Source organism: Thalassophryne amazonica, chromosome 2 (genome assembly GCF_902500255.1).
Source record: "Thalassophryne amazonica chromosome 2, fThaAma1.1, whole genome shotgun sequence".
NCBI lineage: Eukaryota > Metazoa > Chordata > Actinopteri > Batrachoidiformes > Batrachoididae > Thalassophryne > Thalassophryne amazonica.
Genome location: NC_047104.1, coordinates 78,230,819 through 78,246,463, shown reverse-complemented (window position 1 = coordinate 78,246,463; position 15,645 = coordinate 78,230,819). Strand labels below are relative to the sequence as shown.

Sequence of the window (15,645 nt, the reverse complement as noted above, 5' to 3'; positions counted from 1 at the left end):
CCCGGTAATATTTTGCCATCCACATGCTTTGTTTCTGCGATCACTTGGGACATTGAATCACGCATAAAGGCCTCACTTGAGAATGAAACCATACCTACCGAATGTCCTGCCGATCGATTGTTTGTTCCGGTTCCTCTTAGGGGGGGCAGTTATCGAGTGGAACATAGCAGTCGCTTTTCCTGCCATCCAGGTATTAAAAAGACTATGTTTATTCTCCAACAGCGGTTCTGGTGGCCTTGTATGAGTAGGGATGTTATTGAATTTGTTAATGCCTGTCAGGCGTGTGCCATGCACAAGTACTCCACTCTTCCTCCTTCTGGGTCATTACTGCCTCTGTCAATTCCTAGACAGCCCTGGACTCATATCTCCCTGGACTTTGTTACTGGACTACCCCCTTCAAGGGGACACACAGTAATTCTCACTGTTGTTGATAGGTTTTCCAAAATGTGTCATTTTGTGCCTTTGCTGAAATTGCCTTCTGCCAAGGAGTTAGCAGAACTAATGCTCCAACATGTTTTTCGTCTCCATGGGTTTCCACAGGACATAGTCTCCGACCGAGGTCCACAGTTCATCTCGGGATTTTGGAGGGAATTCTGCCGTCTCCTAGGGGCCACCTCCAGTCTCAATTCCGGGTACCATCCGCAGGCAAATGGTCAGTCAGAATGGTGTAATCAGGAATTGGAGAAAGGTTTGCGTATTTTGTGCTCACAACATCCATCCACCTGGTCCTTACAATTGTCATGGATTGAATTAGCACATAACAGTTTACCGTCAGATTCTTCTGGGTATTCGCCTTTTCACATGGTTTTCGGTCATCAACCTTCTTTGTTTACCCCCGCTGATCTGCAATCTCCGGTTCCGTCTGCCCTCAGTTTGATCGTTCGGTGCCAACGGACCTGGGAGCGGGCTCGGCGGGTGCTCATCCGTTCTTCGGCTCTTTATAAAGCGGCGGCCGATTGCAGGCGGACGGACGCTCCGGTTTATACTGTTGGTCAGAAGGTGTGGTTGTCGACGCGTCACCTCCCGCTCCGTGGGGTTCCTCGTAAATTAGCGCCCAGGTTCGTTGGTCCAATCCCCATAACTAAAGTCATCAATCCTGTTTCGGTTCGTCTTCAGTTACCTGCTTCCATGCGCATCCACCCCACATTTCATGTTAGCCAGGTTAAGCCTTATCGGTCCAGTCCGCTGTGCCCTCTGGCCATTCCCCCTCCTCCCGCCCGGTGGGTGGACGGGGGTCCGGTTTTTACGGTTCGCCGGTTGCTTGCTTCGCGTCGCCGGGGTCGCGGTCTCCAGTATTTGGTGGACTGGGAGGGTTACGGTCCTGAGGAGCGGTCCTGGGTGCCCTCCCGTTTTGTGTTGGACCCCGGTCTTATTCGTGCCTTTCATGCAGCTCATCCTGCGGCTCCTGGGCCGTCTGGGGTCGGCCCTTGGGGGGGTACTGTCAGGCTTTGGGTCCTGTTTGCTGCTTTCCTGGTTTTGGTTTGCTTATATTGTTTTGTCTCTTGCTGGGGGGGTTTTCCTGTCTGGATCTGTCGCTTTCTCTGTTGTCTGTCTGTGTTTTCTGGTGGTGGGTGTGTCCTTCTCCCTGGACGCTCCTTCTTTCTGGGGCGTTCCACACACCTGCTCTCAATCTGTACCTCATCACCTGGGTGTACATAAGCTCCTTTGTTTGCCTCATTTCTTCACCAGATTGTTGCGCCTTGTGCCTACTCTCCAGCTCTGTATTATATTCTTGTCCTGCCTGCTTCACGTGTGTTACGACTACCTGCCTGTATCCTCGACCACGCCTACTGCCTGATGTTTCTGTTTGTATCACTCTTGTTGGACTGCCTTTCCGTGTACCGAACCTCATTTACTGTTTCAGTAAACTGCTGTGTCTTACAGAGCTTGTTGTCAGAGTCCTGCATTTGCGTCCAGCCTATTCCGCCCTTCAGACCTGTCAGTGTTGTTTGTCTGTTTTCCATCCAGGTGGAGGGAAACATGAGTCCAACGTGTGGTTTTTGAATGTACAATGTGTGTGAGAACATAAATCGTGCGCTCTGAACGTTTACACCGTGCGGGTGGAACCGAGTACAGTGATTGAAAATATTGTACAGTGTCTGCCCAGCTTCAGTTTGAATACTGCCATGAACACTACTGGCCAGTAGATGGCAGTAGAGACCTTGAAAACGTCTTAATAAAGGTTTTAATGTCTCACAGCAAGGCAACAGGATCAGGAGCACACATGCGTTTCAACTAGGTCTTCCTCAGTGTGCACACTGAGGAAGACCTAGTCCTCAAAAACCCATCCTCACACAAAGGCTGCTTACAAGCAGGTGTGAAAAAATTTACGCATGCACATGAAAGTTGGCAGTTCAAGACGACGAAGAGAGACTTTTCTGCGGTCCAGCTAAATCGGACATCACTTATGAGAGAGCGAAGCAGCAAGTCACTCATCTGCATGGTGAATATTTGCTTTGAAGGAGAATACGAGGTCTATTAGAAAAGTATCCGACCTTTGGCCGGGGAAAAAAAACTGGCTTACCTGGAGGGTTGGAAACCTAATCACCCTCGAAGTACACTCCTTGGGACTCCACACACTTCTCCCAGCGGTGTTGCCACTGTTGGAAGCATTCCAAAAATGCCTCTTTCGGGATGGCGTGCAGCTCCGCCGTTGTTGCAGCCATGATGTCCTCCCTCGTCTCAAAACGCATTCCTTTTAATGGTCTTTTAATTTTTGGAAACAGCCAGAAGTCGCAAGGGGCCATGTCAGGAGAGTATGGAGCCTGTGGAACCACAGGAGTTTGGTTTTTAGACAAATAAGTCCAAATCAAGTTGGAGGAATGAGCTGGAGCATTGTCGTGGTGGAGGCACCAATTTCCTGTGGCCCACAACTCCGGCCTCTTGCGCCTTACAGCTTCACGGAGGCGACAGAGGACATCCCTGTAATACTCCTTCGTTACTGTTTGACCCTGTGGTGCGTACTCGTGGTGTACCACACCGCAGGAGTAAAAAAAACCAGTAAGCATTACCTTCACGTTGCTGCGCACTCAGCGCGCCTTCTTCGGTCGTGGTGACGTGGAATGCTTCCACTGTGATGACTGGAATTTTATTTCCGGGTCGTACCCGTACACCCAGGACTCATCGCCGGTGATAATAGTGTCCATAAAGCTGGGATCACTTTGTGTGGAGTCCAGCATGTCCTGTGAGACTTCCACACGGAGGTGCTTTTGCTCCGCCGTCAGCAACCTCGGCACGAACTTCACAGCCACTCGCTTCATGCCCAAATCTTCTGTAACAATGGAATGTGCCGAAAAAGTACTGATGTCCACTTCGTCCGCAATTTCTTGGATGGTCACTCAACGGTCCCGCATCACCACAGCGTTCACTTTGGAAATTATCTCATCATTTCGGCATGTCGATGGTCGGCCGGAGCGCAGCGCGCTCTCCACCGTTACGCGTCCGTCTTTAAACCGGTTGTACCACTCCTTAATCTGTGTGGTGCTCATAGCTTCATCCCCGAAAGCCGTCTTTATCTTTCGAATGGTTTCCACTTGGCTGTCGCCAAGTTTCTGGCAAAATTTGATGCAATAGCGCTGCTCCAATCGTTCCGCCATTTTCCTTGCAAGAAAAATCCGCCGAGCGCACAGCACCACTCCCCACACAAAGGCTGCTCACAGGCGAATGACGCAGCTGACAGGCGGGACAAAACTCACGCATGCACACTAAGGTTCAAGGATGGCTGATGCAATCTCACGTGACTCAGATCCATAAAGTTTTTTAAAAAAAATAAAAAGGTTGTTTTTTTTTTTCTAATAGACCTCGTATATTTGTGTTGAAGGAGAAGTTTTTCGAAGGAGAGGAATCCACAAACTGTCAGCATGTCCTTATGCCTTTCTTTTGTTTTGCTAAAGATTTTAATCTTGTTGATGATGATGAAATGCAATACCGTTAACTAAGGTGGTGTGTACATTGTGCAGACTTCGTTTTTTTTCTTCAAATTGCTAGTGTTAGGTAGAATTTCTCTGCACCATCCTTCCTTTTGAGATAGCTTTATCATTTGGGTAATATCGGGCTGCTTGCTTCTTGATATTGTTTTCAAACAATCGCCATATTGCATACATGTGAATATTTGTTTGAATGAGGTATCGTTTTCACCAACCCTTGGTCTATTTGTCTGTTCATGTTAATACGGATTTTAATTTTGTTGATGACAAAACACTTACTTTTCTGTTGTAAGCTCAACAGATGTTGTGTTAAACTTACTCTATGCACATTTTGGAAATGACTTGTGTGCTTGTTCAAATGTTACTTTTCAAAAGGGTTGTGGTGTGCTCATTAATGTATATAATGAGGGCATTGTATATAATGTCTTTGTTTGCTCCTGGATTTTAGTGATATTCTGACATCCACAGAAACTGTTTGTTTGTTTGATTACTCAAGGTTTGGAGACAATAAAAAACCTGCTTGAATCGCTGGCTACTGTGTTTAATATTGGTAATGAGTGTAATGTTTCTACCTGCATTCTAGTGATATTCTGGCATCCACAGGTGCTGGTAATTCATTGTAAATCTTATTTCAGATTTTAACAGGACTTGACCCTAAAATGAGGTAATAAATGATGTGAAATGGATGGGAATTCCCCTTAAAAGCAACAGTTATAAACTGTGAATTAAACAGTCATACTGATGAACCACACAATTGTGCTGTTGTTTTTAGCAGGAATAAACCATAAAATAGGGTAATAAATTATGTGGAATGGATAGAAATTCACCTTAAAAGCAAAGGGTTTATACTGTGAATTGAACAGTCATACCGTCAAGGCATAAATAATTGTGCTGTTGTTTTAACAGAAATTGACCATAAAATAGGACAATAAATGCTGTGGAATGGATAGTATTTCACTTAAAAAGCAACAGGGTTACATTGTGAATTGTACAGCTATACCATGAGCCTATATACAATTTCACCATTATTTTAACAGTAACTCATCTTTATTGGAACATTTTCAAACTGTTGTTTTTACAAGTATTAATATACCTTAGCGTGAAGCCATATACAATATCACTGTATTTTTTACAGTGAAGAAATGGCAACCACAGCTGCCAGTTTTTCACCGTAAATTTGACAAGATTTTTTTTTACAGTGTATGGTAGAACTTTTATTCAGTGAAACCGCGGTTTCCCATGTCCGGATGAAAAATACTTAACACAGGGATGAGATTGGCAAATTCGATTTTCAGAGGAAAATAAGCCAGGGTGTGTTGGGAAAGTGAAGTACACGGATCCACGCCAGGGGGCGTGAATGAACGGCCAGTAGGAAGTTTGAATAAATAACAGTTTATTCTGCAAATGTGCACAAACAGCCAAATATGCTTTTAGTCTGTCAATCACAAAACTCAAGTGATGCGTGGGTAGGCCTGAGGGTAGGAGACGCCTATCCAGAGAAGAGCCGGGACCCACGATATTCCACCGCCAACGGAGACCTGCAATACGCTGGAGCCGCCAAGTCCTGAGTCCCCAGGTGGCCACCGCTTCCAGCTGTCAGATCCGGTACTGCTGGCAGGAACAGACACAGGTTAAGGTGGGTGTGTGTACACCCAGCAAACAGTCAGCAAAAAAACACAGTTCCTTCCTGAGGGAAAAACCTCCAAACACAGGAACACAGAGTATGTGCAGTGCCTTATGTATCACTTAATCAAATCTGACGGGAGGAGTGGAGATGCCAACAACTCCAACTTCCACAAACTCGGCTACAAGCTGCAAGTGTACAAAAGGTTAAACGACTGCAAAAAGCTCAGAAGCAAAAAACGTGTGCGTACGACACAGAACGGCTGAGTTGGTTACCTTTAGGGTAAGCAGATAACTCGGCAGAGTTATGGTGTCTCTCCCAGGCTTTTATGGATGTGATGTGATGAATGATGACTGCCAGCTGTCAGCTCAGGTGCTCCTGGTGCTCCTGCGAGGCGACTGCACCCTCTGGTGCCTGAAACCCGACAACAGGCAGGGCGCCCTCTGGTGGTGAGGCAGCAGTACCTCCTCTTCGGGCGGCCCACACAACAGGACCCCCCCACCTCAACGGACGCCTCCTGGCGCCCAACCCGGCTTGTCGGGGTGTCGCTGGTAGAAATCGGCCAGAAGGGCGGGATCCAGAATGAAGCTCCTCTTCACCCAGGAGCGCTCTTCGTGTCCGTACCCCTCCCAGTCCACCAGATACTGGAAACCCCGACCCCTCCGGCGAACATTGAGGAGCTTCCTCACCGTCCAGGCTGGCTCACCGCTGATGATGCGGGCAGGAGGCGGCGCTGGTCCGGGGGTGCAGAGGTCCGATGTGTGGTATGGTTTGACCTTCAAGACATGGAATACAGGATGGATCAGCAGTGAAGCAGGGAGTCTGAGCTTCACTGCGGCCGGGCTGATGACTTTGATGATGGGAAATGGTCCAATGAAACGATCAATCAGCTTAGGTGAGTCCGTGTGCAGAGGGATGTTTTTTGTAGAAAGCCAGACCTCCTGCCCAGGTTGGTAAGCGAGGGCTGGGGCTCGTCGGCGATCTGCATGGGTCTTTGCCCGCGTCTGGGCTCTCAGGAGAGCAGAGCGGGCTGTCCGCCACACCCAGCGGCATCTCCTGAGGTGGGCCTGGACCGAGGGGACCTCGACCTCTCCCTACACCACTGGGAACAATGGGGGCTGGTATCCCAAACACACTTCAAATGGGGAGAGGCCGGTCGCAGACGAGATCTGACTGTTGTGGGCGGACTCAATCCAGGCCAGGTGTTGACTCCAGGCCGTCGGGTGTGCGGAGGTAACACACCTCAGGGCCTGCTCCAGATCTTTTTTTTTTTCCTTCTTTATTAGAAGACAAAGACAACATGACAACATAAAACAAAACAGGCATTAACGAGCACTGGCAACAACGGTAATATAAAGAAATAAATGCATGAGGATAATAACAATATAACATAAAACAATACAGACATGATACACAAGGAGGTTTATATACATATGTATACATATACTCAACAAAAATTTAAACACAACACTTTTGGTTTTGCTCCCATTTTGTATGAGATGAACTCAAAGATCTAAAACTTTTTCCACATACACAATATCACCATTTCCTTCAAATATTGTTCACAAACCAGTTGAAATCTGTGATAGTGAGCACTTCTCCTTTGCTGAGATAATCCATCCCACCTCACAGGTGTGCCATATCAAGATGCTGATTAGACACCATGATTAGTGCACAGGTGTGCCTTAGACTGCCCACAATAAAAGGCCACTCTGAAAGGTGCAGTTTTGTTTTATTGGGGGGGGATACCAGTCAGTATCTGGTGTGACCACCATATGCCTCATGCAGTGCAACACATCTCCTTCGCATCATCCGAGAAGAGAACACCTCTCCAACGTGCCAAACACCAGCGAATGTGAGCATTTGCCCACTCAAGTCGGTTACGACGACGAACTGGAGTCAGGTCGAGACCCTGATGAGGACGACGAGCATGCAGATGAGCTTCCCTGAGATGGTTTCTGACAGTTTGTGCAGAAATTCTTTGGTTATGCAAACCGATTGTTCCAGCAGCTGTCCGAGTGGCTGGTCTCAGACGATCTTGGAGGTGAACATGCTGGATGTGGAGGTCCTGGGCTGGTGTGGTTACAGGTGGTCTGCGGTTGTGAGGCTGGTTGGATGTACTGCCAAATTCTCTGAAACGCCTTTGGAGACGGCTTATGGTAGAGACATGAACTTTCAATACACGAGCAACAGCTCTGGTTGACATTCCTGCTGTCAGCATGCCAATTGCACGCTCCCTCAAATCTTGCAACATCTGTGGCATTGTGCTGTGTGATAAAACTGCACCTTTCAGGGTGGCCTTTTATTGTGGGCAGTCTAAGGCACACCTGTGCACTAATCATGGTGTCTAATCAGCATCTTGATATGGCACACCTGTGAGGTGGGATGGATTATCTCAGCAAAGGAGAAGTGCTCACTATCACAGATTTCAACTGGTTTGTGAACAATATTTGAAGGAAATGGTGATATTGTATATGTGGAAAAAGTTTTAGATCTTTGAGTTCATCTCATACAAAATGGGAGCAAAACCAAAAGTGTTGCGTTTATATTTTTGTTGAGTGTACATACCCACACACACATACACACACAGACACACATACATACATATATATATATACACATATGTACATGTATACATATACATATACACATACATACATACATACCCACATGCACACACGTCTACAAAACACATATCTGTGTATATTAATAGCAACAATCACAACAACATCAATCTATACCATAGCAACAACAACAATGATTAAACAACCTTTCAAAATAGTGTGACATTGATTATTGCGTTGTATCTGACCCATTCTTTTGTGTGTGTGTGTGTGTGTGTGGGTCTCATCTTGTATGGTGCATTAAAAACATTGTGGAATGTAGTGCATTAAAAACACACAGACATAAATGTAGGGTTAGAATGGACAGGATCCTTGAATGTGCAGTGTTTTATTTTTAATTATCTTTAATGTATATATATTAAATATATATATTAATTCAACCTGTCCTTGTGTTGTTGTCACTATTAGTATTTCATGCAGCCATTAATCATATAAAAAAATCATAAAATGTCATACATACATATACACATACACACACATATGTCATATATCATATGAAAACAATTATTATAATAATATCAATAATTATTATATTATTATCAATAATGAATATATAAATAGCCTAAAATAAAAAAAAATTCTATACATATGTATATACATACACACACACCGATACATATACACACACACATACACACATACATACAACTGGTGTGAGGTTATGAGAGAAAAGTTATTAATATTGACCAGATGCCAGTGGGCTCTGTGAGGGGGTAGAGGCGAGTGTGCTGTCAAGAGTGACGTGGTTTTGATTTTATTTTTTTTCCCTCTCTTTCTCTCTTCCTTCCCTCCCTTTTTTTTTTTTTTTTTTTCCCTTTCCCTTCCCCTCTCATTTCCTTCCCTTTCCCTTTCCTTTCTCCTTCTCCCTCCTTCCTTTTCTTTCTTCTTCCCTCCTCTCCGAAAGGAAACTTAAACAATACCAGGTCAGTTAATGTTGAGTGGGAGGGTTGGGGTTCTGCTGAGTCATTGTAGGGAGGTGAAGAATATTGCATTGTGATGAAATCTGTGAGAAGATTTCTCCAATAATTGATGTTTATATGGTTTCGTGTTTTCCAGTTCATGAGGATAGTTTTCTTGGCGATGGTTAGAGCTATGAGAACCAGTTTGAAATCTATAGTTTTTTTGGTAATTACTGAAGTGTCCCCTAGCAAGCAGAGTGCGGGAGATAATGGGATATGGCAGTCCAGCAAGGATGAAAGTGCCTGTGTAACCTGTTCCCAGAAGTGTCTGATGGGGGTGCAGTGCCATGTCGCATGAATGTATGTGTCTGTGCAGTTCTCTGTGCAGTGCATGCAAATTTCTGATGTGAGTCCCATTTTTGATAACCTTTTCCCCGTGTAATGTGTTCTATGCAGTGTTTTGTATTGTATCAATTGTAAATTTGCATTATTAGTCATAAAATAAATATTTTTACAGATTTGATTCCAAAAGTTGGCATCGGGAGAAACTGACAAGTCATTTTCCCATTTGGATGTCGGCAGAGATATTTCTTGTGTTGTGAAAGTGTAGTGACACGGACCCACAACAGGGGGTGCAAATGAACGGTCAATAGATGAGCCAAAAAGTAACAATTTAATGTTGTGAAGGTGCACAACGAATATACAAACAATCTCAGTATCTGATAGCAATCAATCCACAATGGTGACGTGTGGGCAGGCTCGAGGATAGAAGACGTCTGTCCCGAGAAGAGCCGGAACCACACGATTTCCGCCGCCACCGAACCTGGTGAATACTGGAGCCGCCAAGTCCCGAATTCCCAGGTGATCACCGTCCCCGACTGTCGGATCTGGTACTGCTGGCGAAGAGCAAAGACAGTCAAGTGTGGGTGTGTGTACACCCCGTAACAACAACGGTGGGAATGCCACCTCCACCTCAAATCACACACTCGTGCAGCTCCTGTTCAACCACTTATCTGGTTGGGGTGTGAGGCGAAGCCGTCGCTAATCACACCAAACGCCAATCACACCAAACGTCAATCCAGCAGATAAGAAAACACCACAGAAAAACGGCTGCAAAAAGAGCTCAGATTATTTCTTAATGTATTAGTTCAGCAGAGAAAATTACCTCCATAGAAGTACGATATCTCGGCAACGAGGTGGAGATGACGTCTGGTCTTTATGGAGTGAGATGATGTAGAGTAGATGGGTGACAGCTGTCAAGAGATAATGAGTGACAGCTGTCACCCCCGGCTGTGTCCGTGGCGGCAGCGCCCTCTCGTGCCTGAAGCCCGCACTTCAGGCAGGGCGCCCTCTGGTGGTGGGCCAACAGTACCTCCTCTTCTGGCGGCCCACACAACATCTTGAAGAGGTTTTAAAATAATTTTGTATATTTTGGAGAGTAATTTTTTGGATGAAGATAGATTAATTAATTGTGATATTACAGGTGATAGTTGTAGATTTGATGATCTGAAATGTATTTTTGTTTGTACAATTGATTTTAATTGCAGGTATTTCAGGAACTGATTGCTCCCGATGCCAAACCTCTGGATCAGGAGTGGAAATTGTAAAAGTTCATTGGAACTGAAGATATGGTTAATGTGAGTGATACCCTTTTCAGCCCACGTGTTAAAGTTAAGTGATTTTTTATTATTTACAAAGTCCGGGTTATTCCACAGTGGAGTGAAGTTAGATGGGGCAAGAGTGGAATTAGTGATTTGGTGGAATTTCCACCAGGCTGTCAGGGTGGAGGCTATTGTGACAGCGTTGAAACATGTATGGTGTTTAATGGACTTTGTAATAAAAGGAATGTCTGATATGTTTATGTCTTTGCACAGAGTTTGTTCCAAGTCTAGCCAGATGATATCAGATTGGGTAGGGTGTGTCCATTTATATATGTATTGTAGCTGGTTTGCCAGGGAGTATAATTGAAAGTTTGGTGCTTCTAGACCTCCTTGAAATTTATTTTTTTGCAGAGTAGTTAGTTTTATTCTTGGTGGTTTGTTTTTCCAGTAGAAATGGGAAATGATTGAATCTATTTTTTTGAACCAGGTGGGTTTGGGATGGATTCGAATCATTGAAAATAAATAGTTTAATTTAGGTAATATATTCATTTTTACGACTGCTATTCTGCCAATTATGGTAAGTGGTAAGTTATGCCAGCGGAGTAAGTAATCTTCTATTGTTGTCAGTAATGATGTAAAGTTGAGAGCGCTCAGCTCTGACAGCCTGGAGGATATTGTTGTGTGGGCCGCTGAAGAGGAGGTACTGCTGGCCCACCACCACCAGAGGGCGCCCCGCCTGGAGTGCGGGCTCCAGGCACCGGAGGGCGCTGCCGCTGAAGAGGAGCAGCCCAGGTGACAGCCGTCACCCATCACCTGAAACAGCTGACAGTCATCAGCCGAGGGGTATATCAGCTGGACGGCATCTCCATCTCACTGCCGAGATATCGTTCTACCAAGAAGGTAACGCACTCAGCCAGTCATCATATTTCTGAGGACTAACCTGTTTTTGCTTGTGCTTAAGACAGTTGAAGACTGAACTTGATCCATATCGGATAAGTACCCTTCACTGCAATATTGTTTGTGACTAGAGGTGGAGGTGGTGTTTCCACCCTACGTGTTGCTGGGTGCAGCCGCACCCACATCTGACTGTTTCTGTTCCTCGCCAGCAGTACCGGATCCGACGAGCAGAGGCAGTGGCCACCTGGGAGTTCGGGACTTGGCGGCTCCAGTATTCCCGGGGTTCGGTGGCAGAGGAAATCGGGTGGTTCCGGTTCGACTTGGACGGACGTCTCCTTTCGTCGAGCCTGCCCACACGTCACCAGTAGAATTGGTTTATTCTTACAATTGTGATCTGTTGTGTTTGTTGTGCGAATTCACAACAGTAAAACCTTGTTATTTGACTTCTTCATTGTCCGTTCATTTGCGCCCCCTGTTGTGGGTCCGTGTTCCTCACTTTCCCCAACAGGATATCTCGGCCAACGTCATGGATCCCGAGGGGCATCAACCGGCTGTTGAACGGCCAATGGAAGAACAGGACGCGCAGGTGTCCGCAGGAGGGGTAATCGGTGAGTTGCAGCGGATCCTCACCGCTTTCACGACTTGGTTAGATTTGATGACCGAGCAGAACGTCCTCCTTAACCGCAGGGTGGAGGCTCTTGCCGCGCAGGTGGAAGCGCACCCTCCGGGCGCCGCTGCGGCTCTCCCTCCCGTAGACCCTGTGCGTAACATTGACGTTCCACTGGTCGTTCAACGACCCCTCCCACCTTCCCCGGAAGCATACATAAGCCCCCCAGAGCCGTACGGAGGCTGTGTGGAGACGTGCGCGGATTTCCTCATGCAGTGTTCGCTCGTCTTCGCACAGCGTCCAGTTATGTACGTGACCGATGCTAGCAAGGTAGCTTATGTAATAAACCTGCTTCGCGGCGAGGCATGCGCTTGGGCTACAGCGCTCTGGGAGCAGAATTCACGGCTCCTTCAGACATATGATGGGTTTGTGAGGGAGTTCAGAACCGTGTTCGATCACCCTAATAGAGGAGAAACCGCTGCAGCTGTGCTACTGTCGATGAGACAGGGGCGTCGGAGCGCAGCTGCCTATGCAGTCGACTTCCGCATCGCGGCTGCGAGGTCCGGCTGGAATAGCACTGCCCTCCGCGCCGCCTTTGTAAACGGACTGTCATTGGTTCTTAAGGAGCACCTGGTGGCTAAGGACGAACCACGGGATTTAGATGGGCTCATCGATCTTGTCATACGACTAGACAACCGGTTAGAAGAACGTCGGCGGGAACGAGACGAAGGGCGTGGCCGGGCACGCGCTGTCCCTCTCCCTTCCGGTTCCGACCTCGCTCCGCCTTCCCCACGCTCCACGGCCCCTGCGCTCCCTGGGGCCACAGCTCCCCCTGCTGACGAAGCTATGGACACGAGTAGGGCAACATTTAGGGCACCAGGTGCACAGAGGAGGCAGGCCCACGGAGCTTGTTTTGTTTGTGGCTCGATAGAGCACCACGTAAGAGACTGCCCCGAGCGGTTAAAGACCAACGCCCGCCCCTAGAGACTGGGCTAGGGGTGGGCCAAGACATTCACGTGGGACACACCCACATCGCCACACGACTCCCAGTTACGATCCTTTATGAGGACTCAACCCTGAAGGCCCCAGCACTGGTGGACATGGGCTCGGAGGGGAATCTGTTGGACAGCAGATGGGCTAGGGAGGTAGGGCTCCCTCTGGTGGCGCTCACCTCGCCTGTGCAGGTGCGGGCGCTAGATGGCTCCCTACTCCCTCCAATCACGCATAAGACATACCATATCACCCCAATAGAGCGCTTCGCTCTCAGACTGCAGGCTTACTTGTAGTTCCTAGGGTTTGTAAGAGTAGAATGGGAGGCAGAGCCTTCAGCTTTCAGGCTCCTCTCCTGTGGAACCAGCTCCCAATTCAGATCAGGGAGACAGACACCCTCTCTACTTTTAAGATTAGGCTTAAAACTTTCCTTTTTGCTAAAGCTTATAGTTAGGGCTGGATCAGGTGACCCTGAACCATCCCTTAGTTATGCTGCTATAGACGTAGACTGCTGGGGGGTTCCCATGATGCACTGTTTCTTTCTCTTTTTGCTCTGTATGCACCACTCTGCATTTAATCATTAGTGATTGATCTCTGCTCCCCTCCACAGCATGTCTTTCTTGGTTCTCTCCCTCAGCCCCAACCAGTCCCAGCAGAAGACTGCCCCTCCCTGAGCCTGGTTCTGCTGGAGGTTTCTTCCTGTTAAAAGGGAGTTTTTCCTTCCCACTGTAGCCAAGTGCTTGCTCACAGGGGGTCGTTTTGACCGTTGGGGTTTTACATAATTATTGTATGGCCTTGCCTTACAATATAAAGCGCCTTGGGGCAACTGTTTGTTGTGATTTGGCGCTATATAAAAAAATTGATTGATTGATTGATTGACCTGTAACTCTGGTGGTGTCAGGAAATCACCGGGAGGAAATCGAGTTTTTTGTGACTCCTGCTACCTCCCGTGTGATTTTGGGGTTCCCTTGGATGTTAAAGCACAATCCCCGGATCGACTGGCCGTCCGGGGTAGTGGTGCAGTGGAGCGAGACCTGCCATCGGGTATGTTTAGGTTCCTCGGTTCCTCCCGGCTCCCAGGCTAAGGAGGAGGTCAGAGTCCCGCCCAATCTGGGGGCGGTGCCGATGGAGTACCATGACCTGGTTGACGTGTTCAGCAAGGATCTGGCGCTCACCCTTCCCCCCCACCGTCCTTGTGATTGCGCCATTGATTTGGTTCCGGGCAGTGAGTTCCCGTCCAGCAGGCTGTACAACCTCTCACAGCCTGAGCGCGAATCAATGGAGACCTACATCCGGGACTCGTTAGCCGCCGGGTTGATCTGGAATTCCACCTCCCCGATGGGCGCAGGTTTCTTTTTTGTGGGTAAAAAAGACGGCGGACTTCGCCCATGCATTGATTATAGGGGGCTGAACGAGATCACGGTTCGCAATCGATACCCGTTGCACCTGTTGGATTCAGTGTTCACGCCCCTGCATGGAGCCCGAATATTCACGAAGCTCGATCTTAGAAATGCGTATCACCTGGTTCGGATCCGGAAGGGAGACGAGTGGAAGATGGCATTTAACACCCCGTTAGGTCACTTTGAGTACCTGGTCATGCCGTTCGGTCTCACCAACGCTCCCGCGACTTTCCAAGCGTTGGTTAATGATGTCTTGCGGGATTTCCTGCACCGGTTCGTCTTCGTATACCTAGACGATATACTCATCTTTTCTCCGGACCCTGAGACCCATGTTAGGCATGTACGTCAGGTCCTACAGCGGTTGTTGGAGAACCGACTGTTTGTGAAGGGCGAGAAGTGTGAGTTCCACCGCACGTCTTTGTCCTTCCTGGGGTTCATCATCTCCTCCAACTCCGTCGCTCCTGATCCGGCCAAGGTTGCGGCGGTGAGAGACTGGCCCCAACCCACAAGCCGTAGGAAGCTGCAACAGTTCCTCGGTTTTGCTAATTTCTATAGGAGGTTCATCAAGGGCTACAGTCAGGTAGTTAGCCCCCTGACAGCCCTGACCTCTCCAAAAGTTCCCTTCACCTGGTCGGATCGTTGCGATGCCGCGTTCAAGGAGTTGAAACGTCGGTTCTCGTCTGCACCTGTTCTGGTGCAGCCCGATCCTAGTCGCCAGTTAGTGGTTGAAATGGGCGCCTCGGACTCAGGGATAGGAGCCGTGCTGTCCCAGAGCGGGAAGACCGATAAGGTTCTTCACCCGTGTGCCTATTTTTCCTGCAGGTTGACCCCGGCCGAACGGAACTATGACGTCGGCAATCGAGAACTCCTTGCGGTGAAAGAGGCTCTTGAGGAGTGGAGACATCTGTTGGAGGGAACGTCCGTGCCATTCACGGTTTTCACTGACCACCGGAACCTGGAGTATATCAGGACCGCCAAGCGGCTGAATCCCAGGCAAGCCCGCTGGTCACTGTTCTTCGGCCGTTTTGACTTCCGGATCACCTACCATCCCGGGACCAAGAACCAGAGATCGGATGC

At 47.8% G+C, this 15,645-nt stretch overlaps 1 long non-coding RNA gene across 1 annotated transcript; it reads right to left on the bottom strand.

The window, feature by feature from the left end:
* Positions 1–1,314: 1,314 nt before the first annotated feature.
* Positions 1,315–4,910, bottom strand: LOC117502430. Its single transcript, XR_004558293.1, has 3 exons — positions 4,897–4,910; positions 2,919–2,922; positions 1,315–1,446 (listed from the first exon to the last, which is right to left on the bottom strand). It is a non-coding gene; the product is annotated as an uncharacterized LOC117502430 (long non-coding RNA).
* Between the last annotated feature and the right edge of the window lie 10,735 nt (positions 4,911–15,645).